The sequence below is a fragment of the Periplaneta americana genome, unplaced genomic scaffold, assembly GCF_040183065.1.
Source record: "Periplaneta americana isolate PAMFEO1 unplaced genomic scaffold, P.americana_PAMFEO1_priV1 scaffold_23, whole genome shotgun sequence".
Lineage (NCBI taxonomy): Eukaryota > Metazoa > Arthropoda > Insecta > Blattodea > Blattidae > Periplaneta > Periplaneta americana.
This window is the reverse complement of record NW_027185504.1, coordinates 769,173-792,032: the sequence shown is the minus strand read 5'-3', so window position 1 is coordinate 792,032 and position 22,860 is coordinate 769,173. Positions and strand designations below refer to the sequence as shown.

The following is a 22,860-nucleotide window of genomic DNA, read 5'->3' as shown; positions in this document are numbered from 1 at the left end:
GTCTTTCCACAGCTAGTGCGTTAAAATAATCCGTGGCGCTACAGCCCGTGAGGGGCCTAGACCGACCAGCCGGCTGCTGGCCTCACGCCTACATGTCGAAGCAGAGGTGGACGATCATCCAAACAGAATGGAGGTATCGTGTGGTTAGCACGATGATCCCCCCCAGCCGTTATAGCTGGTATTCGCAACCGGATTTCGCTACCTATCGCAGCTCCCCAAGTGCATCACGATGCTGGGTGGGCACCGGTCCCATACACTGGCCGAAATTTCATGAGAAAATTTCTTCCCCCATGAGGACTCGAACCAGCGCGCATTCCGTAACGCGGGTCCTAGGCGGGACGCCAAGGCGCGGGACTACAGCTAGTGCGTTTTGCGTAATAATTCATGGCCACAATTTAGACAAAGCTAGCAAACATGTCACTGTGACCACGAAAAAGGCTTTTCTATTGCATGCAACACTGAAACTTCCATCTTGAATATTTGTAGGTTCTCCGGTGCAGGAATCTGTGACAGGTTAGCTTACATTAGCTTACTTTAGGCTTTTCGTATGCCTTGTGTAGGTTAGGTTGGGTTAGTTTATACCTTCTGTATGCCTTGCTTATACTAAGTGAAATATAATGTGCGTTTCACGTTTATTTTTAAATGTTCTTCCTCTTCATTGCACGTATTAAATAATCAGTTTTAGGTTATCTGTATCGATCAATTATTTCTACATTTTACCTACTTTCTAGTGTTTTCAAGTCAACTGACGTCCTATACGAATTCTTCACATTCCGAACCATCTTCCTACTAAAAATTAGACTATTTTGTTTCACAATTTTGCATCAATAAAATCTTCAGTGTCGAATGCTATAGAAAATTCTTTGACAAATGAAGACGAAATGCCTCTACATATAGGCCGTACAGAAATTTTGTGATTCCAAGCAAATATGATGGATCAATTTTTGGCAAAAAAAAAAAAAAAAAAGATTTTGCTGCATGTTTTGCATCCTAATGTTATCTTCATTGTGGCAAAATATGACTAGCATATTTTATTTCTATGATTTTCTCTCTAACCAATTGGTGTGAAACACGATACTATGATTTTATACACTCGTTAAAACTTTAAATTCTCGCTCCTGAAAGAATGAGAGAATTACATCATATTTGGCTTGGAGCAACAGGATTCGTGTCTAAGGAAATGTATTTGTAACATAACTTATTATATTCCCTGGCTGATATAAGACGTTTGTAGCCGGTTATTTAACGACGTTGTATTAGCTACAAGCTTATTTAACGTCGATGGGATTAGTCATAATGAGATGTTTTTTGAAGAGTATGAGGTCGAAGATTCGCCATGTGATTATCTGACATTCTGCTTACAGTTCGGGAAAACTTGAGAAAACAAAGCTAGTTGATCAGCCGAAGCGGGGATCAAAACCACGCTCAAGCCCAGCTCCACATCAGTAGGGAAGGGAACGTGTGCTTGAAGCAGTGTTATAGTAGTCTCTAAGATGGATGTAATACTCCTGCAGATCACAATGATGCAGTTCTACAATAAGAGTGTAACCACCTGACCAAGATCCCTACCTAAGGAAGTCAAAGATAGCCTAGACCTACAAGTTGTGTTAACGTTAAATTGCGTTATTTAATCGAACTATATCCTTGGCAATACCAAATTCAGTAAGAATATTATATAGAACTTCTCTCTTAACCGAGTCATATGCCTTTTTGAAATCTATGAATAACTGATGTACTGTATCCTTGTACTCCCATTTTTTCTCCAATACCTGTCGAATACAAAAAATCTGATCAATAGTCGATCTATTAACTCTGCCAGTTAAAATAAACCATCATCATCATCATCATTATTATTATTATTATTATTATTATTATTATTATTATTATTATTATACGTTCATGTTCTATAAGCGCAATAAAGACAAACAAAATTGAGAGACGTTGTGTGACATTTGGCTGTTCAGAAGACCAAAGAATGAGAAGTGGTATCCATTTCCATAGTTAGGCCTAAGTTTATTCTGCTTTTGTTACGAGAAAACCGAAGGTAAAACGAAGTGATACTGTAAGCCTAGGCTAGAATCTTGATATATATATATATATATATATATATATATATATATATATATACATTAATTTTGCATTCTTGTCCTGAAATCCTAAAACAATGGATCCAAGCAATACGAAGAGAGAATTAGTTTGTTGTCTTCCAACACAATTATGCTAGCAGACATTGCACAAATAAATGTTGTCACGTTCGCCCTGGAATGCAAGTAAAATTACTGTTTCCTGTTCCATGCTAACTTGCAGAAGAAAATTTCAGTAAGGGGGAAACTTGTACGTTGTTTTCCTCTGCTCTAGCAGGTTTCATTGTATTGTTTCTATTAATTATTTTTTGGTATTTCAGTGATTATTACTAGTACTTCTCTTATGTACTGATAAATTCTACTGCATGTATATGATCAATAGTGTAAGTAAATAAACTAAACTATGTAAGTTTGATTTATTATATGTTTTGTAAGTATTCAGTACGTGCATTGTATCTACCAATTACACTACTCAACAAATTTTGGAAAACAGACGTAGGAAAACTAGAATAACATCATTGTATAGAGCACATCTAGGTCAGAAAGCATGGGTAGACATAACGGCTCGGTTAGAAAAGCCAACGTACTATGGTAGGAACGATCATGATTTTAAAATCAAATGTAGGAAACAGAAAACGGATGTAGGTAAATTCTCATTTTTAAATAGAACTATAAATGATTGGAATGACCTACCTGCAGCGGTCTTTGAGGGCTGTCCTTCCTTAAGGAGATTCAAGAATAATTTAAAAAGTTGTATATAAAGTGAAAATTAAAATTAAGGTGACATTCAACATTTAATTTTTTAAGGTGACATGTATTTATCTAGGCTGACGAGTTTATTTCCTTGGTTTGAATTGTAAATTATTTAAAACTAGAGTGTAAGAGGGCCTTAGACTAGAAATGTTTAGTTTAAATGTAGTTCTGTTTATAATTATGCATAAGGATGTAATTATTTGACTTATTTGAACTGTTGTATCAGTGAAGCGAGGTGAGTCAGTGAAGTTATGGTTTTACAGTGCAGTGAACAGTTCCGATCAGTGATAATTTATAGCGTCAATGAAATGTGTTCTATAGTGTCAGTGAAATGTGTTACAGAGGTCAGTGAAATGTGTGCTAAAGTGTCAGTGAAATGCGTCATAGTGCCACTACAGGGAATGAGATGAGAGTAAAGTGAAAGACTATTGAAACTTATGTAGGACCTATAGATAATTATGTAGGTTGTATTTTATTTTATGTTTTATTATTATTGTGTTAAATTGTATTGTGTATTATTATTGTATTGTGTGTAAAATTGTATATGTGTTGTAAAATTGTATTGTGTATTGTAAATTTTATTGTGTATTGGTTATCATTTTATTGTGTATTGTTAATATTGTATATACCACTGCCACCGGGTGCTTGCCCACTTGCAGTGTAAATAAATACATACATACAAATTTGAACTTTTTTTCCATAACATTAATAAAATAGGCTGATTTTAACTAATTCGCATGCGCTGAACACGAAAATGATAGCGAAAGGTTCGTAACACGTCACATTCTTGTGTTATAGATACTTACTTGATACATTGAAAAATCAGGATTTTTGACCTATTACAAATTATTTTGTTCTCATTTCTTGTGTGAAAATTTCCAAGGGCAGCTTAGATATGATAAAACTGATACAGTAATAACGGAACAGCTATTACGACTTATAAAAGCCACTCTTCATGCAATAAAATAAAAAAAAGATAAAAAAACTACCTTAATTTTTTCTCTTATGAGAACTGGAATCTTCTCTTTTCAAAAACTAGCAATAATTGCCCATCATTGCTGGATCCCATCTTTCTTGATACCGTTGCTCCATTGTAGCAATGTCTTGGTGAAATCGCTCTCCGTGCTCATCACTTACAGTCCCCCAAGTTTTCAGGAAAGAAGTTCAAATGTGAATGTAAGAAGTGGATCTTCAGTAACATACTGCAGGCCATTTTTTTTAGTTTCATAGAAACGTCTCTATTAATTGGCGATACTTTTCTGCCTTATGATTCTCTAAAAACCTTTGATGCAAAATATTTCCATGCTGGTAATTCCTTGGGGTTAAGTCTTTTCTCAAAAATGCTGTCCTTCAAAAGTTTTCTAATTTATGGATCGACAAATATGCCTTCTTTTAATTTAGCATCACTGATTTTAGGGAACAGAGTCTTTAGCACTGAAAGGCTTCTCCACTCTTATCTAGAGCTTTCAAAAATTTTTTCATTAGCTCTAGTTTTATATGCAGTGGAGGAAGAAGCACTTTTTCACGTTGCACTAGCGGAGGATATTTAATATTACGCTCACCAGGAATATAACCTTGTCTGATAGGCCAGTTCTTCACCACATAATGTTGTGGTGTTGCTCGACTGTCCCACAAACATAAAAAACAACATAACCTAGTAAACCCTCCTTGTAATCCAAGCAAAAAAGCTATTACTTTCAAATCCCCACAAATTGCCCAGCGATGTTCATTACAATTTACTGCATTCAATATTAGTGGCATGTTTTCATAAGTTTCTTTCATAGTGACTGAATGAGCCACTGATGGAAGGTTCTGTATTGCCATTGTGCAATAAAACTGCTTTTAAGCTTAGTTTTTATGAATCGATGAACAGTCTCCATTCTTCTGGATTATATTCAATATCTAATTCATTCATAAGCCCGTTCACATTTTTGCAGCCACAAACAGAATTTTCCATTACAAAATAACTAGTCAGTTTATCGTTTCGTTTTCTGAACACGGACATCTTGATATCTTTTGCTAATAAATCCCATTTTTGTAATCTAGAACCTTATAGTTCAGCGTGTTGCTTGGAAAGACCTAAATCCCTAACTATATCATTACGTTCTGCCTGTCGTATCAGATGTGGTATTCTACGATGTTCAGGAATGTGGATGGCATCAGCGGAAGTTGAAGGGTAGTCTGAAGATTATGATAGTTCCTGTTCCTCTGAAATGACATAATCTTGCCCACTGGGTGGAGGGATAGGGACAAAGTTCAGGAGAATGTGGCACGGGTCTTATGGCTGGTGGGAGATTAGGATACACAATTCTATATTTAGTTTTCTTTGAAAATCCCTCTGTTTTGGTAATACAGAAGTAACAATCTTCCATAAGACTGGTAGGCTGTCGCCAAATCATTGGAATAGCAAAAGACATGTTATTTTCCCTCTGCAGCCACTCTGTTAACTTCACGTAACACGCTACACAACACACGTGTGGTGCCTAATTTTTGTCTTGTTCATCCACTTTACAGCCAAAATAAAAGTAATGTCTCTTTTACATGGTCTGTAATTGATCGATGTTGTGATTTCAAAGTTAATTCCCCATAAACAATGCACAAACTATTTGGAAAATTTTTACATGAACGACGACCGCGATCCATTTAATAATATTACAGAATAACTAGTACCGCTCACAACACTTCCACAATCAGAACTAATCGCTGAATTGTTCATTTCTTGTCTAACGATACAACAGCGACCGTATTTCCTCCTTTCCCTTAGTCAGTTATAGCCAGATGTGCAGCTGCATAATAAGGGTAATAAAACAATAAACCATCGCTAAGGGTAACACTCATTCAACCCACAAAAGTGAAAGTATGTTTCAGATGGTACCTTAAAAGAACGGAAATAATATATAATTGTGTAAAAGATCTATGTTAAAGAAAAGAACCTCTTTCAAAGTGGCTAGATTTTAACACATTATTATACGATTCACTAACTAAAAATGTACGTTTCTGAAAAAAATGTGACGTGTAGACACTTTTTCAATGCCATATTCGTAATCAGGACATACAAATTACGTAAAAATAATTATTCTTGTCCATGTTATACAAACCTTCTTGAGTAGTGTTATTTTTACCAACCAATCTTTTTAAGATGTTACAGTATTTATTGTATACATTTAAATTTTGATATGCTATATTGCAGCGTTTCTCAAACTATGGTCCGCGGACCACCTGTGGTCCTCTAGGTCTGCCCTTGTGGTCCTCAAAAAAAGATAGAAGAAACAATAAAATTCAAACGAACTGAGTATCACTCCATAGCTGAAAATCTCAGAGTTTGGAAATGACACATGGCAATCACCTTTCACTTTTTCTCCTATAATCTTTTCGCTGTAAGAAAAATCCTAATGTAAACAATAGCACGTGATTGAAGTGAGGCTTCATTGGCCACCGTTTGGCGCCATAGATTCTCAGTACGTGTTCCCGCCTACTGCTGTACATTCTGTTTCATGTTAAACATTTCCCGTTACTCATCAAGTAGGCCTAACCTCACTACTACGCATTCGTTTGCTGAGGAAACATTTACTTTATAATTACTACAATTAAATTATTTTCAAGTCTTATGTTTCACAATGGACAGTTGAGGATACAGAAGCCATACTTCGGTACTACGTGCTTACGTCTGCATCTACGAGCTCAAGTGACGCCAGCTTGTTACAAGAACAGACTACCTCGGCATTACTGTTGGTATTCATCCGCGTTCATAGTACATAACAAAATATAAAAGTAGCTTTTCTTTTACACAGCGTTTTACACATGACTGAAGTTAAATGTTTCATCATATTTAACAACTAGAATTCAATTTTTTATTTCCAAATAATACAAGATTATGGTTTCCAAATACGAACTATATTTTCCTGCGTCATGTAAGTGTTTCGACTGGGAGCCAATCACGGGTATGACAGCAACGTGCTTATGTTTACATTAGGATTTTTCTTACAGCGAAAACAGTATAGTACTGACATTTTATGAAATTTATTACCCTATCCGTCTACCGACTTCCCACTCTACTCTAAACAACAAAAGAGGGATTTAAAGCATTATGAACATGGTGTGTCTCGCCATCTGGCGCCGCCCCTGCAACCTAGCCAGGGACCACCCAAATTCGTAACAGAGGACCGAACCTTTTCATGTATTGATGGCTTTCTTAATAGTTCTGCCGACACCCGTCTGCACATTGAAATGGTCACGTACACCAATAATACAACTCTGAGGTCACAATTTGAAACTTATTTTCCAAGTAAATATGACGAATTTTCATAGGTTCTTGATCACTTTCATTGCGATATTGAAACTAAAAAACTTTCATTGAGTGAAAGAGAACAGTTAATTGAACTCTCGAATGAGCCCGGACTTAAAATTAAATTCCAAATGAAGGTATGGTCAATTTCTGGACCTCATCACAAGTGAAAAGAGAATATAGTGAACTGTACAATGGTGCTTTAGAGATTGTAATTCAGTTTGCTTCCACGTATCTGTGTGAGAAAGGGTTTTCATCACTAACTCTAATAAAAACAAAGTAGGGTACCGAAATCGAATTTTGTTATTTTTTCTTACAATTTTTATTATTATTATTATTATTATTATTATTATTATTATTATTATTATTATTATTATATACAGTATCAGTTCAATCACTCGACGTTGGCGTTTGACAGTATTAGGATCCATCACACTCCAAGGAAATAATATTCTAGATCAGCCCTGGGCACAAAGTAGAAGTAAAAAGGAACTCATAACTCCCAGTCCACCCCATGTGCTTTTCGATTACACTGCCTTATAAACAACGGACAGCAGGCACTGTGCACCAGTGAAAGATTTCAGGCAACCAGCAAAAGCCGAAAGTTGGTGAAATGCTTATACAGGGACACCATTTTATTTTTACTAACATTTTTAATATTAACTTGCCTATACCTCTGGATCAACGCCGTTTGCTACCCTGTTCCACGACTAAAGTTCGATGATACTGGCGTAATATACAAACAAATCACTTTACTAGGTATAGGAGGGAAGAAAAGTAGTTAATCCATTTACGTAAACTAGGAAATATTGCGCTTTTGCGTTTCATTATTTTCATTACGTTTTTGTTTAATCAAAATATAGTACAGCATTAACAATGAGTGTTTTTACTCACGAACTGAGCTGTCCATGTGGACGTATTCATTATGCAGTGTATATTATAGGTCTACAGCATATTAGCGTACAATATAGAGAATGAAGTTAAATTGAAAAATAATTATAATATGGATATTTAAACACATTTTTTAAAATGGTGGCCGTTCATTTCGATACAGGCTTCAGTTCTAATGTGCATATTATCGCACTATAGATTATTGTACCTAATCCCAATTACCAGTTTTTTCCTTCGTACTAGTAACTCATGTTGAAATAATTATGTACCTACTCTATAAAAGAGTATCTTACGTACTGTAAATTCAATCTTCACTTCTGCCCAATCCGAAAAGATAAAATTACTCAGACATACTATCTACTATCCGTCCAAGTGGTTATGTCGTAGGGTCGTAGAAAGGGAGGAATTCACGTGACAATTAATTACTTAACGAGGCCCCTTTATTTAAGTTATTTTAAACAGTTGTATAATATTACGTAGACGTCCACTTCGTAACAGAAATTAATGTTCTCAGAAAAGAGCTAAGACAGCCCAGCCACTAGCTGGCGAATAAAAGCTGGTGGGGGAAACCGGGATACGACGTAGGCAAATGGACGACAGTACCTATGCGAAAATGATTCAATATTAAAAGCTCTTTCGTCACTGGAAAACGTGAACATATTTTTGGAACGTACTGTTTACTGTGACCGTAAGGCTACTATGGATCTGTATGGAGGACGGTTGAACTTCATTAGTAGAAGGGGTGGGAGTGAAGTACATTCAAAAACTCAGGTACAATAAAAATTGAAGTAAAATAAAATGATGTCCCTGTACAATGCTTACTTTCCCTTGTGCTCGTCGGTGGAGTGGGGATCTGCAGGCTCAATCGAGTTGTGAGTGCCCGGGCCTGATCAAGTTCCTTTTGGCGATACCGAAGATACTATAACCACCATCTAAATCTTACAACTAAAACTTACAATTTAGAAAGTTCAACAAAAATAATGGCTTTTAAGGGTAGACAACCAGTGAGAAGTAAGATTTACATCGCAAATTAAGCTTTCAGGTATAACTCCCTATACAGTTGATTTGAATAATTTCGAGGGAAAAATTGTTCCGGAGCCGGGTATCGAATCCGGGACCTTTGGTTAAACGGACGATCCCTCTATATCCACAGACCTGAAAGTGAGCTGACAACCGTCAAGCAACCAACACTGAGTGCACATTAACTCTGTATGACTTAAATTGTGGCTTTCTGTTAACGAACAGTGACGTGTACTTATTATGCAAATCAAGCTTTCAGGTATAACTCCCTGTAAAGTTGATCTGATAATATAATTTGCATTATACACGTCTCTGTTCGTTAGCAGAAATCCACAATTAAGTCAGAGTTAGTGTGCACTCAATGTTGGTTGCTTGACGGTTGTCAGCCCACTTTGAGGTATGTGGATATAGAGGGGAAAATTGGATCGGTGTCTGGTAGAGTTCCCTGATAGAGCGTTGATACGTTTAACCAAAGGTCCAGGATTCGATACTCGGCCCCAGAACAATTTTTCCCTTGAAATTATTCAAGATTTACATCGATAATTTCATACTGGATCAGATCAACTCCTTCAGATATTTAGGTTACACCCTAACGTACAATGAAGAGTGACATTTCTAATAAAATCCAAAATTATAATAAATCTTAGAGAATCATTAACCAAGTCTTTACAGTCTCAAAAGTACAAAGACATACAGGGACATCATTTTATTTTTACTAACATTTTAAATATCAACCTGACTATACCTTTAGATTAACGCTTGAGAACAGGAAAAACCGTTTGCTATCCCCTTCCACGACTGGAGTTCGATGATACTGACGTAAAATGTAAACAAATTTACTAGGTATAGGAGGGAAGAAAAGTAATTCATGCATTTACGTAAAGTAGGAAATATCGCAATTTTGAATTTGATAATTTTCATTAGGTTTTTGTTTAATCAAAATACAGTACAGTATTAACAATAAGTGTTTTTACTCACGAACTGAGCTATCCATGCGAACGTATTCATTAAACAGTGTATATTATACTGTCTACAGCACATTAGCGTACAATATAGAAAAGTTAAATTAAAAAATAATCATAATACGAATATTTAAACACATTTTTGAAAATGGTGGCCGTTCATGTCGATACAGGCTTCAGTTCTTTTGTGCATATTATCGCACTGTAGACCATTGCATCTAATTCCAATTGCCAGTTTCGTCCTTCATACTTAGTAACTCATGTTGAAATAATTCTGTACCTACTCTATAAAAGAGTACCTTACGTACTGAAAATTCAATCTTCACTTCTGTCCGACCCGCACAGATAAAATTACTCAGACATGCTATCTACTGTCCGTCCAAATGGTTATGTCGCAGGATCGTAGAAAGGAGGGAAATCACGTGACAGTTAATTACTTAACGAGGCCCTTTTATTTCAGTTATTTTAAACAGTTGTATAATATTACGTAGACGTCCAATTCCTAGAAGAAATTAATGTTTTCAGAAAAGAGCTAAGACAGCCCAGCCACTAGCCTTTATAGAGGGGCGAGCAGAAGCGGGTGAGGGAAATCGCGATGCGATGTAGTCAAACGGACGACAGTACCTGTGCGAAAATATGTTTCAATATTAAAAGCTCTTTCGTCACTGAAAAACGCGAACATATTTCTGGAACGTACTATACTTACTAACTCAGTACTGTTTACTGAATGCGGCCTTGGTTCTGTGTGGAGGACAGTTGGAACTTCATTAGTAGAAGGGGTGGGAGTGAAGCATATTAAAAAAACTCAGGCACAATAAAAATTTAAGAAAAAATATCCCTGTACAAGACTTTAAATATAATTTTTTTTTTGTCAAGACCAGTTCTCTGCTATGGCAGTGAAGCCTGGACTATTCGACTCTAAGATGTCCGACGATTGACCGCTGCAGAAATGAGACTTGTACGAAAAACTGCTGGCTGTAGTCTTCTGGATCAGAAGAGGAACAATGACTGCAGACGAATTAGAAATATCATAACACCAACTGTACAATATCTAGCCTACAGCGATGCGGACAAAGCTGACTTCAGCACGTGGAGCTTCCCTGCACACACGAGGGAGAGACCGCACAACAGCACTGGTATAGGCTTACTGCTTCACGCATGAGGCAGCTTACTCTGCTTCGAATTTCTCGCGTCCTCTTGCTCCTTTGATTAGTACAATGATATAGAATACAACGTAGTTTTTAAAACTGCAGGATATTCAAAGGTTTTAAAGACATTTTCATTATCATCGACACCAAAGTTACTGAAATGGCATAGATAATAAGGACAACGATGATATTATTATTATTATTATTATTATTATTATTATTATTATTATTAACCGTGCCCGCGCGCTTCGCTGCACTTGTTATAAATAAATATCATTGACTTAAATGTGTTATACTCCCAAATACAGCTTTGTTATTGTTAGTTAACAAATAATTTGCTCCTAAATTACTTTCAAAGTTGTATTTAGAACTATGAATGTAACTGTTATTACCATGCAATGGGTTCTGGAGTTGTTCGATTAATTCTACTTTTAAGCTTGGTATTATGTTAGACCTAACAGCATCTGAAATAGAGTATATTTGTAAGAACTGAGGGTTGTTGGAAGAAGTTTTGTCACCGAACGATACCATTTGAAATAAGGTGTTGTACTGCCCTGTATTATTTAAAACGTGTGTTGATAACAGATGTTCTGCTGTAAGCACCTACCTAAGTTTCTAATTGGTTGCGAGGACTCTTGAATCTAAGGAAGAAAAACTTTTCCAGCAGCGCAACGTATTCAAAAATAATTTACAAACATGTTAAGCGAATTACTCTTGCAACGGAAACGGATGCTCCCTAGACCAAATAGCCGTATTTCAATTATGTAATTACTTCATAGTTTCATCTGGTATGATGTTATGACTGAGGCACCTATGTTGTTAATTGTTTTTATTGTAACATTCGCCCGTAACTGACCGAGTATATAAGATCTCGCGCTCAGAGGGGTGGAGTTCGAGGTTTGAGATGGCCTACAAACCACAAGTCATGCTAAAGATGTTGGTTTGTTGATTAGTCAAAATGGAGTATTGTGCACTACATAGAACAGTTACCTATTAAGTATACATTGCCATAGCTCACCCAAATACGTAATTAAGCAATATGTACGTTATGTTATTGAATAATTAATACTTAATATGTGCCACGTGTTTATTTGTAAAATTATTCCATCCCTGGCTTTCATTCTTTCATAAAAAACGCAACGCAAATCAGGCATCAAATTTCAGTACGGTACCTCCAAATAGCATTAACTTTAACTGCAGTAGAGAGAGAGAGAGAGAGAGAGAGAGAGAGAGAGAGAGAGAGAGAAGAGAGAGAGAGAAACTCATCTGGCCTTAATCAAGGATGACCACGAGGATCCGGAAATGAATAGCAAACAAATACAATTAATTAAATATGAATAGTGTTATAAAAATAAAGTGTAACAATTAAGCACCATTGATTATCAATTGCAAAATAAAATCTTAGAAGATGACTAAATTATACTGATAAAAAAAAGATTTTATTTAAAATGAGCATATCCTTAATTATGGCCTTCTGAGTGGTATAAATGAAATTGTATAATCTGCAGGGAATCTTTGAGAATTTGCGAGATGATTTTTTGAATTTCAAAAGATGATATTTATAATCGTTTTAAAAAATGATATGTAAATTTTGGTAAAGAACTCCGAGCACCAAAAAATAAACCTGTCACTGACCAATTGAAGAGAGGGATGTTATACTTGGCACTAAGGTAGGGAATACAAGGTTCATAAACGGCCCTCTTTTCCTGATCAACCTGATGAGCTTGGTTTAGATCTCTCTCCATGCGTATAGTTGGATCTATGATAATAGCCTTTTGTTGTTGCCTGTTTATTGCTATTATATCCGCTCTTCTGTGAGAGTCGTCTTCAGAAATACAGTGGACCTCTTCATGAATTATTAATTTCGACACTATACAAAATTTGCTGTGCCTAAGGTTCTGTTTAGTCCTACCTTATATGCATTTGTGCCCAGTCATCGATTCACACATGAGCTTCTGTAATGACATAAAGCCTACGTCCATCTAAAGGAACTACACTTTCCAATGATGAAAGAATTATTTAAATCTATTAAATAGTTTCCTGAGATTGCCTCATACAAACACACAATTTCTCTCTCTTTATAATATAATAACATTTATAGTCGCGACGCTGTTATTCCCGGCGTGACTCCTCCTCTTTGCTTACGTCTTAGGAAGTGAAGGCTCTATAAAGTCTAGGTAGGTAGTAATGTTCGCCATTTTTGTTCTTTCGTTGCCGAGCTACCAGACGAGGGATCTATTTGCCACACAGTTAAACATCATCATGTCGTAGCTCCTATGATAATAAATCAAACGCACTGTAATTCAGCAAACAATTGAGCGGCAAATAACGTTCTCGTGTGCTTTCTGCGGACGCCAACGAAAGAGCCAAAATGGCGGGCGATTATATTAAGTATTTATCCAGCCTTAGGAAATGCTTAACAACTTCATCAGCGAATCAGAAGGCGCACACGTTTAAATGTAGCCGACCTGCAACGTGATTGGCTGCCGGAAATTAGAGCGACGGGACTATAGTATATTATAAACACATATCATATCATCCGTATAATAATTCGATTGTTGTCCAAGAATTCCAAGGCCGCCTTAAATAAATGCAGACTCATTTGTTTCATCTTTATTACCCGTATTTTAATCTGACCTGGCCATGATATAAAAAGCATTGTTATTTCAAAACGGATATATCTCGCCATATGGTAATGCAGAATTCCTGCACAGAAATATTATGTACTTCAGTACATCATAGTAATATTAGTCCTATCAATATTTTGCATAGAATAAAACTTATGGCAAATCGTTTTTTTAAGAAACTTTTGTTATGTAATATTTTTCATAAAAATCAATAATAAGCGAGATATTTCGATTTATTCAATTAAGGCCCCCTTATAACCTCCCTTTTAAATGAAGTATGTTGAATGCTATATAGCCTATAACCTAAGTTACAACGAACTTAATTTATATTCTAATTTTAATATAAATCGGTTCAGCCATTATCGCGTGAAAAGGTAACAAACATCCAGACATACAAACAAATATTAAAAAAAAAAGCGATTATCCGGTTTCAGGATGATGTTGACACCAATTATTTTTGAAAAATCGAAAATTACCAGAAAAATTTCGGCTACAGATTTATTGTTAGTATAGATTATTATTATTATTATTATTATTATTATTATTATTATTATTATTTTTTATTATTTTTATTATTTTTATTATTATTATTATTATTATTATTATTATTATTATTATTATTTTAAATACAAGGCGGCCTTAGGAAATATTAGGCTACAAAATAAAAATACAATTATCAAAACATATGCATAACTACGAAATTGTATTTATGGCAGTCAGATGTAGCTACATGAATTGCCATTGTATGTCTTGAATATAACATTACGCAAATGACCTCCATCGGCATTGATGCATTGCTGCAAGCGGTATGGAAAGTTTCTCATGACAAGTTGAATCAATGTTAACGCGCTCTATGTTATTAATTTTTCTGTGTTCGTTTTGTAATAATTATCCACTGAAGTACAGTAGGTTAAAATTGTATTCGGCAATTTTAAATGTATGATCGAATGGTATGATTGGTGAAACCACAGTCTACTATATACAGTCGAGAAGCTTGGGGTGATTTTTTGCATTTCTTGCGATACTTGCTAGCCGCTTGGAGCGCTGTGTGTACTAGGAACAATAGACTGTGTCACTGCCATCGTGATCTAATACAAGCCGTAAGGCAGACCATGTGACTCACTTAACCCGGTCACGAAGGGCGGCGTTTCAACCATATAAATTAATTGGAATGCATCAAAAGTAACATATATTTCTCTAAAATGTAGTGTAATTCAATTAATATAATTTAAAACAATGATTTTTTTTATTTTAGTTGGTTATTTAACGACGCTGTATCAACTACTAGGTTATTTAGCGTCGATGAGATTGGTGATAGCGAGATGATATTTGGCGAGATGAGGCCGAGGATTCGCCATAGATTACCTTGCATTCACATTACGGTTGGGGAAAACCTCGGAAAAAACCCAACCAGGTAATCAGCCCAAGCGGGGATCGAACCCGCGCCCGAACGTAACTTCAGACCGGCAGGCAAGCGCCTTAACCGACTGAACCACGCCGGTGGCTTTAAAACAATGATTAGGAGACACTTCAGACATAATTCCTTGCGAGTTAAGGTGTAATATTATTTTTGGTGTGAAAATTACGTTGTTCGTATGTGTAATAGACCTACCTGCCTTTATTTCGATTAAATATTGCGAAATTATTGTACATTCATTTATGCACGATGCAATAATTTTCAGTTGCACCACACGAATATTTAGATATATTGAAATTATAGGTTATGTTTACTGTCCCAGTTGCCCCTTTCTGTCTAATTTTAGTGGTCTCCAATGCTCTGCCATTCATATGGAAATATTATAGGTTATGTTTACTATAGCTTATATTCCTAAATTCGCAATTATACATTATAATTAAGCATAATGTCATGTATAATACTCCGCACATTCAATTTGTCTGTATTTTAATACTACAATTGAGTATTGGATTACTGTATTTATCTACTACCTAAGAGACGAAGTAACAATCGTACGTACACTAATTTCATAAGGGTAGTATGATACATTTTCTGTCTTTATCAAGGAAGGTAGATGTGCTATATTAAAATCACAAAATAAATTCTTTTTTATTAAACTTCAAAATAGCTTCCATTCTAAACTTAAAATGTTGATGCGAAAAGATTATGTTAACATGTAAAATTCTCTCCACATTAAAATAACACAGTTATGTAATTATTTCTGCAACATATTATGCAACAAGAAGTAAAGGGAACTTATGGACACATTACACTAAATAAAACTTAGCTATGATACGCAATGAAGTCATAATATAATAATTCACTGAGCTCCATACAGTAAAATAGAAAGCCGAACATATATTATGGCCTTGTCTAGATCGAAAAGGCATTGACTGTGCCGTATTTCGCATTGTTGTGAAAAGTTGTGTAAACTGTGAAATGTTCATTATCGGTTGTAATATCTGTAAATGGCTAAAATACAATAATTTGAATAATAATATGGGACAAGGAGACGTTTGTGGTACTATAAATATTGTAAGAAAAAGAGGTCAGAGTTATCCTTCTTCCGAAAGATCCAGGAAGGTGAGTTTATAAAATATAATATATACTTCATGAAAATAATATATAAACCTCATGTATTTCGTATTTCAATAGTGGAAGGAAGGTGTTAATTTTTCAAAACAACATGATATCAAAAGTACAATACATTTTATCGTCTGCTAGGGAAAGAGTCTGTGACGAGGCGATAGTAGCGATCCTGGTGGCTAGCAACTATCTATGGATGCATATTTCAACTGTCTATATTTGCATATTTAGTAAGTATTGAGCTTCGCAACTGTATATACTAAATTGTGGTGAAACTAAGACTGAAGTACTTCCGGTGGTTTCGGAAATAAATATTCTTGAATTTATAAGGTATTTTTTGTGGAATTGCAATTGATATGTGCAAGGCATAACATTAGCCTAAACTAAACAAACCTAACCTGTTACAGATTCGTGTACGCAAGGTGTTTCCATCATATCTTTAAAATTACCTTTCATTCGTGTTCATTTTTATGTTTATATCGTTTAAACAGTTTACTGAAAACATAAATGAAAGACTCGGCAATTTAATTCTTAAAAGAGAGAATTCATTCAAAAATAATAATAAAAGTGGAATTGCAATAAGTAGGAATACTTGTAATCACCAACGCGTCACACGGGAAATGTCACGTGATCACTCCAACAAACTGTGAAAGGCACTGTGGGACCTGTGTCCACCTTTCCGACCAAATTCTGTCCTTCCTTATAATTAAATGAAGAACAGACCAGCAGTGGGATTGTTACGCGGTAATAAAATAAATATTCGCACATACTGGACTGCCTTTCCACAGCTGTAAATGTATAAAAGCATATTCCACAATGCGATTACGTATTGCGCAAAGCTAGTGCGTTTTGCTTAATAAGTCATGGCCGCAATTTCGACAAAGCTAGCGGACGTCACCGTGGACACGAAGAAGGCTTTTCTATAGCACGCAACACTCAAACTTGCAACTTGAATATTTGTAAGTTTTTCGGTGCAGGAATCTGTGATAGGTTAGGTTACATTAGCTTTGTTTATGCTCTTCTTATGCCTTGTGTATATGAATCTGTGACAGGTTAGGTTGGGTTAGGTTAGGCCTTTTGTATGCCTTGTATATACTAAGTGAAGTATAATGTGCGTTTCACGTTTATTTTGAAGATTCGCCATGTGATTATCTGACATTCTGCTTACAGTTCGGGAAAACTTGAGAAAACAAACCGAAGCGGTTATCGAAAACACAGATCCACATCAGTAGGGAAGGGAACGCGTGATTAAAGCAGTGTTAAAGTAGTCTTTAAGAATGGCTGCAATATCACAACGATGCAGTTCTACAATAAGAGTAATACCGGACCAAGAACCCTACCTTATACTAAAAAATATAAAACAAACACTCAACATTTACTTTGACATAAATTCTAAGGAAGAATTCTCTGGAGTAGTCCGAATTCACGTTAGAAATATGAACTAAATCAGTTATTTGTAACGCATGAATCGCACACATATAGTAAATATTTCTTACATAATGCGTAAGTATTTTTGCCCCTGTCGTAAATAAAAAATAGACCGAGGTCTGAGTATGACACTTTCCTTAAAATAACATAAAGGAACATAATACACAGCCAGTAGCTTGAAGTATTATAATGACAAACATACTACAATAAAAAATATATATTTTTGTAATTTGGAGGTTAAACGTGATAAAAAACAAAACTTCTTTATATGCATAACTTGTTTTAAGTATCTGAACTGCTTCTGCTGTAAATCATCAGTATGTAACTCACCGTTATGTTGCACCGTTCCCTTCGTAATCTGTTCCTTTATCTTCAGGTTTACACCGAACTTTAATTAAACTCAGTCCACAGAAACTATTTACGTGCACACAAACAGATTCCAACGAACGAACACTGTCAAGGAAAACCACGCACTACACAATAATACTGGGGAACTCGATCTTGAAGAGAGATCGTCTTGATTTCAGCGCTTCAGCGTAACTTCTTAAAGAAATTTAAAACTCTTCCTAATCTTGAAATAAACTCAGTAGGCCTAGCATAATATACGAAAATAAGGCTTATATTACGGCAGATACTTCAATCGAACGTAGGCAAGCACTGAAGTTGTGCGACAGATGAAATACTGTAAGCTAGAAAGTCTCTGTGTACAGATGGCGTTGATGTCAGTTTACCAATACACATACGAATTCACAGGATGTTTCAAAATACATTAAACTGAAAATAGTAACAAGGGAAATTTTATGTGAATTGCCTATCATTTGACCACAATAACGTCAATGTTGTTTTTCCATCTGTACGGATATCAGAGTGAATAAAGTAGTAGAGTGGTAACTACCAGCTGGTACCTGTCTGGTACAGGTTGGCAAATAAACAACCCGACTTCTGACTGACTGGCAAAATTATCTTACCGGAAACTTAAAATGTATCACAGTGAGTTGTCTAGCCAATCACTTGTGCCTACTTATCACAGGAATAATTCGCCTGCCTGCCAGGCACACCCATGTAACTGCAGCGGCTTACTGCGGACATTAACAATCAAACAATGAAGTTATAATTAACTTACCTTAACTTATCTGAAAAAAAAAAATTCGCCGCATTATTTTACATTATCCTCAAACAATAAGCTTAATTTTTGGCAGTAAGTTTGCAGGGATGCAGTTTGTAACAAGTTGCTTCAGGTGCAAGAGAAACATTTGGCTAACTGGCAGCGAACAAGAATTAAGAAATTTTTACTGGAGGTCTGACAGGATCGTCAAATAACACAAACTGAGATTAAAATTCAGACAGCAACAACAGAGTTCGCGAGCTTGGTTTGACAAGGTTCTAACTGACAAAATCGGTGAAATTGAGATTGTGTACTCATAACCTTTCATTCAATCAGATCTTTATAGGAAACTGACTTTTATCGTTATCTGTTGACAAACAAAGAAATTAGTACTGTGCCATAGTTCTATCTGCAATGAAATTGGTTATTTTTTTAATTTGACAAGGTTGTAACTACAAAACCATAGCTCATGCTTTTGTTCTGCTGTGTTGGCGGTTTAAAAGCGCATTCCTGTTACTGAAACGTTCTTTGTTATCTACTCATTGTTGGATACTCGTATAAATAATTTTTCCTGAAGTGACTCTATTTATGATCTGTTAGATTGAATCTTATAATACAGTCATGAGTGAAAATAAATCCGAGCAAGATATTTTCTCGAACAGTGATTCAGATGATTTCGTCCCTCCTACTTCTACCGAGACTAACCAGTAGTGATGAAAATACTGCTAAGTAATAAATTGAATTATTTCTGTAACTACAGTGTGTCCAAAAAGTCGAACCAGTTAACAATATTCGCAAGAATTAAATTTGTATGAGTGTCATAGTTATCCATTAGACATTGTTGTCACATACCACATTCCGGAATTAGTTTTCTTTTAGAGTAACCTTAATTATGAGCCCTTTTTGCCATATCACGTAATATTATAATTGTGTTATTTAAAATTTTGTATACACAGTGAGCTCAATAAATTATTTTTATTACTATTTTCTGTTACTGTTATAAATGTGTTACTTCTTGACTAACAGGAACATAAAACTCAGAAAGTCTGTGGGCCTATAAAGTAAGTAACTTATAATGTTGTTTTAAACATTAGAGGAAGAAAGTAAAAAAGACATCATGACGTAGAACAGCTAAAATTTCCTACATTATGTGAAGATCTATTCCTCAACCGTCGAACGTGAATATTTATTGTGCGACAGCAACAGCAGAATATAAAAGTAGCATTACAACAAACAGTTTTAAAACGGATGTTGATGAAAATGAAGTAGAAAGAAGGAGTACGGTTGGAATTGAAACTAATACAAATCGTGAACCACTTCAAAATACGCCAAAGAAGAAGAATGTACGGAATGTTATGGCCAAACTAGTATCGTGGAAATGTAATATGCGGAAGAAAGCACATCAGGAAGGTAAGGTGTAGACTGTGTGAATCGTAGAGGACAGGAAAATCTGTTTCATAAGAAACTGTAAATATACCAAAAATGTCAGAAAAAATGCAAACATAAACGTAGCCAAAAAATACTCACAAAGAATAAGTACAGTTTCATAGAACCTATTATTTTCTGCAGTTTGCTACTCTCCAATAGATCTAATAAGACTGTTAACGCAGGTGAACCGTCGTAACTCTTATCAGGTAATACAAATTATAGCAGAAGATATCAAGGATTTTTCAGTAACTGTGAAGCTATTAAATTAGGGCCTACAAGACTGTTCTATTCTCCCAACTAGATACTGTGAAGTTCAAAAACACATAAGCCTTACCATGAAATCAAATACAAATTAACCCATGAGACAGATGAACAAAAGAAGTTGCTAATGAGTCATTCCATGTCAAATCGACAAATTGGCTGTGGCGCAACTTTTTTGGATATTGGTCAAAATTGTTCCAGTTATTCATTAATATTGACTATGAGTACAGGCGAAGTATTTTGTGCAAAGTCCTACTCATTTCTGTTATATGCACGTGTTTGTACAGTACTTCAACCCTCGATATTGGTGTGCGCCTATTCGGAAAAAAATCCATAACTTAGAAATGAATGGAAATTTCTCTGTCAAAGTTAGTGACAATATATTAGAGAACATTTTGTACCATTTAGTGACAAAGTAGTACAAACTAAGTTTATATTATAATGGAAATAAAATAAAATATATAAAAATTGGGTGAATATTTTCATGCTGTATTGAAGATAAAGGCAAGGTGAAATAATAACGAAATTTTAATAGTAAAAACATTCAAGCATTCTGTATACATGGTCAAATTTTGAACTTGTATTTCGGCTCCCTTCCGTCTGGGCACGTAAGTACGTACATGCATGTTCAAACCTGCTCGGAGTTCGGAGCATAACTAAGCACGTCTTGGAGGTGACGACACTCCACTGCCAGTCTCAGAATAACCGAACTGCAGTATCTGCCATACCTGTTGTGTACAGTAACGTTCACTTTCGGACGTAATACATCAAACATGTGTCGGTATTAAGCGGTATCATCAGTAAATCTATCATTTGAAGAACTGTTAGGTTATAGGTCAGTGAATTAAAACTGTGCGCCGTTATTTGTAGAGTTGTGCATACTTTACAGTAGCTTGACGTTAAGACATTTTTATTTCAGTGTATTTCACGGGTGACGGTAGAAGTAGAATAGATAGTGTCCAAGAAAATGGATTCTTGTTCTGTACGACAATATTGACAGGGAATAGTTGTCACAAACTAACATAGACCCAATCTATTGCCTTGTTGGACGTGAAAACCTTGCCTGATCAAGATAGACAATTAATGTGATGCAGACTGAGAAAAACGAAGGGCTAGAGACTATTTATCATCATCTGAGGATATACTGCAGTAACAAATATACACATCTCTTTGGACAAAAATGTTGTGAGCCATATAGAAGATATAAGACGGTTATTAAGAAGAGTTTACGTCAGGTAACAGAAAACCTCGCCGACAGAAAGAAAAAATTCTCTCTCACCTGGCCAGTGTGTATGTACAAATTGCTATTATAATAATAATAATAATAATAATAATAATAATAATAATAATAATAATATATTTAATCTGACAGGATTAAGGCCATAAGGCCTTCTCTTCCATCCTACCAGATAGCACATATAAATACAAAAAATAAATACAAACACTGATGAAAATGATACAAATTAAGTTAAAGCCCTATAGAGGGTCAACAGAGTCAAAAGTACATTATAGTGCTCTCATCGAGCTAATACAACAAAAAGAAAGAAAACAGGGATAGCAATGATGATATTGATAACTGACAATAATAATAATAATAATAATAATAATAATAATAATAATAATAATAATATACAAGATTACAAAACAATAGTGATGATTCTTATGAATTAATGGACGATCAGCCATTCTCAGTACCGCCAGAAAAAGAGCGAGAGTCAATAAATTTATCATTTTCTCAAGTAGGAATATCACCCTTTAAGCAGAGGAGGTTCAACAATGAACAGAAACTTGCTCTTTGGAAGAGAGAGTTAGCACAAGCTTCATCAGCTATCTAAGGTAAAAACCCTTCAGGTTACATTGGATTCGAGTTAAAAAAAATTCAGAAAAAGATTTGGTTGCACTTGGTAGGGACTATAAGGACCTTCTTGACTGTCTTATAAGTTCCTTATAAACGGCATTGACAGTTCAAGAGAAAATACAACTAGTTTCAGTTGTGCCACGAAGCTGGTCATTAAAGAAAGTAGCTGAAGAATCTGAAGTAGCAGAGTGTATTGTAAGAAAGGCGAAATCACGTGGTTTGTTCTTTGACATCACAAAGAATACTGGCCATCCTATGCCTGAGAATGTTAAGACAGCAGTAGTTGAATTTTATGAAGATGATGGTTACAGTCGCGTATGTCCTGGGAAAAAGGACTTTGTGTCTGTAAAACAGACTACAGCAGATTCTATTGTACGACACTAGATGCAAAAGGGTTTAATATTGTGTAACTTGAAAGAATTGTACACATTATTATGCGAGAAAAACCCCTTAGTTTCTATTGGGTTT

The 22,860-nt window shown here is 35.3% G+C and overlaps 1 protein-coding gene across 4 annotated transcripts in view; it reads right to left on the bottom strand.

Annotated features, from left to right (window-relative positions):
• The window catches only part of LOC138693847 (zinc finger protein 664-like), a 62,640-nt gene extending 44,240 nt beyond the window's left edge, over window positions 1–18,400 (bottom strand). For 3 of the 4 annotated variants that reach the window (XM_069817671.1, XM_069817670.1, XM_069817672.1), the window contains exon 1: window positions 18,071–18,397. The gene's annotated coding sequence lies outside the window, so the exon portion shown is untranslated. Of the gene's footprint in view, window positions 1–18,070 lie in introns of all 4 variants that reach the window. The other variant, XM_069817673.1, reaches the window with a different exon arrangement.
• Window positions 18,401–22,860: the final 4,460 nt, after the last annotated feature.